The sequence below is a fragment of the Ovis canadensis genome, chromosome 5, assembly GCF_042477335.2.
Source record: "Ovis canadensis isolate MfBH-ARS-UI-01 breed Bighorn chromosome 5, ARS-UI_OviCan_v2, whole genome shotgun sequence".
Taxonomy (NCBI): domain Eukaryota; kingdom Metazoa; phylum Chordata; class Mammalia; order Artiodactyla; family Bovidae; genus Ovis; species Ovis canadensis.
The window spans coordinates 33,891,433-33,894,416 of NC_091249.1; the positions used below are offsets into that span (position 1 = coordinate 33,891,433).

At 46.8% G+C, this 2,984-nt stretch overlaps 1 non-coding gene across 1 annotated transcript; it reads right to left on the bottom strand.

Annotated features, from left to right (window-relative positions):
* Window positions 1-956: 956 nt before the first annotated feature.
* Window positions 957-1,029, bottom strand: TRNAG-UCC (transfer RNA glycine (anticodon UCC)). The gene has a single exon. It is a non-coding gene; the product is annotated as a tRNA-Gly (tRNA).
* Window positions 1,030-2,984: the final 1,955 nt, after the last annotated feature.

Below are 2,984 nucleotides of genomic sequence, written 5' to 3' on the forward strand. Positions count from 1 at the left end.
GGCTGGGAGGAGGTGAACAGGACACACACCAGGTGGCAGAGATGTCAAGGGCAAAGGTGAGGAGGCCTGGTCACGTCCGGGGGTGCTGGGGAGGATAGCAGTGGGCAGGAGGAAGCCAGAATGTCTGTTTCTGTGACATCCAGGCAAGGTGCTTGGTAGGGGCCACTCTGCTCTGTCAAGCTCACCTGGTTCAAATGCCATTCCACCCCTCACAAGTTGTGTGTTCTCAGGTTGGTGACCTAACCTCTCTGAAACTCCCTTTTTTCCTGGGGAAATCAAGTTGTGAAAAGGATGATAAAAACCCATGACCTAGACTGGGTTTGGCCTGTGGAAAGAGCACTGTACACCTTCCCTATGGCAATTACCTTGAAAGCCACTTGAAGCCAACCCCCTGTCCCCAGATGCTCATGCCCCACCCCAAACAAGTTCTCCCTGGAGTACCCAGAGGGCTTCCTCCAAACCCACAGTCTCACCATGCCCCTCTTCTGCTCACCCTTCCCGCTGTTATCGGATTGTGCCTTGCCCCTACCGGTCCCTCCCCCCAACCCAAAACAGAGATGCATTTTTTTTAAAAGGTAAAAGCATGATTCTCACTAGAATATCCAATCAATATTTGTCAGAGTTTGCAAGGAACTCGTTAACTAATGAAGGGACAGATAAGATGTCTTCTAGGCCATCCAGAGACTGAATTGAATTTGTTTAATTGATGCAAAATGACACAGTACAATTGTCCTTTTTCCATGCTTTACATGGATGATTTACATTTGTATAGATGCATGGAGTTCAGCCCATTGTTTTTTAGGTGGACATGGTTCCCAGAAGACAACCCTGACTTCAGATACCAGCTGTAAGTTCATCATGGGTGGAGATTTTTTCACATATGTTTCAGTTTTTTAAAATATTACATTATATTACTTTTTTTTTTTAACCTCACCACTCAGGTTGTGTGATCTTAGTTCCTTGACCAGAGATTGAACCTGTACCCCCTGCAGTGGAAGTGCAGAGTCCTCACCACTGGACCATCAGGGAAGTTCCCCGGAGAGCATCTTCTTAGGGTAATGAAAATGTTCTAGAATTGATCATGGCCATGGTTGCACACATCTGTGAATGTACTAAAACCACTGAATCATACACTTTAAAGGGTGAGTCATATGAGGTGTGAGTTACATCTCAATAAAGCTATTAGAATAAAACAACATGGCTGCAATTCTAGGATTTCTTGGCAGACCCATTTCCCTCCCCTTTATCTGGGCTGGGTCTATAATGGCCTTGACCTCAGGGTCATGAGGGAGGCAACGCTGCCAACCATGACCCTTAACTTCAGGAGCAGCTACTGTCTTGCTCTCGGAGGAGATGTCTGAGATTCCTGAAATGTCTCATAGGAAGTCTGTGCTGTACCAGTGGGCCCTGGGGAGACCCTGAAGGTACACAGAAGAAAAAGGGGCTGGCAAGGCTGTAGGTTGACCGGAGGAGCTCAGATCCCCCAGCCCAGCTGCAAGTTGGACACCAACACCACATGGAACAGAAGAACCACTCTGCTGAGCCCCACCTGCATTCCCAACCCACAAAGTCATGAGACATCATAAAGTCTGGGGGTAGTTTGTTTCACAGCAATAGATTGGAATCGAAACCTGCAAAGCCTCCTGGCACATCTGGTTCACATTTAGGATTCTTAGATTCCTGGTGGTTCTGCACAAGAATGTGGCAGTGTGGGCAGGGCTGGCCCCACGCTGGTGGCCTGCTGCCTCTGATTTGAGGGTTTGCCCTGGATCATGAAGGTCCTCATCTGCACACAAAGGGCACCTCAGCTCACAGACCCATAACCCTCCCCCCAGACAACTGCCCTCTGCCACCTCTGGGTCCTCCAGGCATGCAGACTGGAGGCACTGCCTGCCTTAGGAGGATGTACCCTGCATTGGAGACAAGGAATTCCCGAGTCCTGGGTGCCAGAGTGAGGGCTGGAAAAGGAGGTGTGGAGAGAGGTCCTGAAGGGGGACAGGCAGGCTCTAAGTGCAGCAGTGACCCCAGCCCAGGTCACTACAGTCCCTCACCTGGGGACTATCCAGCATCCTCTCCACCTGTGCTGGCCAGGTAATAAGCAGACACCTGAGGCTATCAAGCCCCTGAAATGTAGCTGGAGTGACTGAGGAACTGAATTTCAATTGAATTTCATTTTAATGAATTTAAAACCCACAAATAGGGACTTCTCTGGTGGTCCAAGGGCTGTGACTCTGCGCTCCCACTATAGGGGGCCTGGGTTCGATCCCTGGTCAGGGAACTAGATCCTGCATACCATAATAAGACCTATGCAGCCAAATAAATTAATAATTACTTAAAAAAAAAAAACCCTACAAATAGAAATGGTGGAGGGACTTCCTTGGTGGTCCAGAGGTTAAGACACTGTGTTTCTACTGCAGGGGGCAAGGGTTCAATCCCTAGCCAGGGAACTAAGATCCCATATGCAGTGCAGCCAAAAACTAGGAAAGAAAACAAAGAAGTGGTGTAAAACACTTTTCCATTAAAAACAACTTTGTTTCCTTAAACTGTTGAAAATTGAGCATCCAAGTTTCGATAGGCTGAAAGTATGAAAAACAGTGGATTTCAAAGACAATGTGGAAAAACAAGAATGTAAAATTTCTCATCAATCATTTGTGTTAATCGAAAAGAATATGAAAAAGAATATGTATATAACTATATATGAAGTCGTGTCCAACTCTTTGCAACCCCATGGACTATACAGTCCCTGGAATTCTCCAGGCCAGAATACTGGAGTGGGCCTCCTTTCCCTTCTCCAGGGGATCGTCCCAGCCCAGGGATCGAACCCAGCTCTCCCACATTGCAGGTGGATTCTTTACCAGCTGAGCCACAGGGAAGCCCATATATATTTATAACTGAGTCATTTTGCTATATGGCAGAAATTAACACAACATTGTAAATTAACTATATACTTCAATAAGTTTTTTAATACTTCGATAAATTTTTAA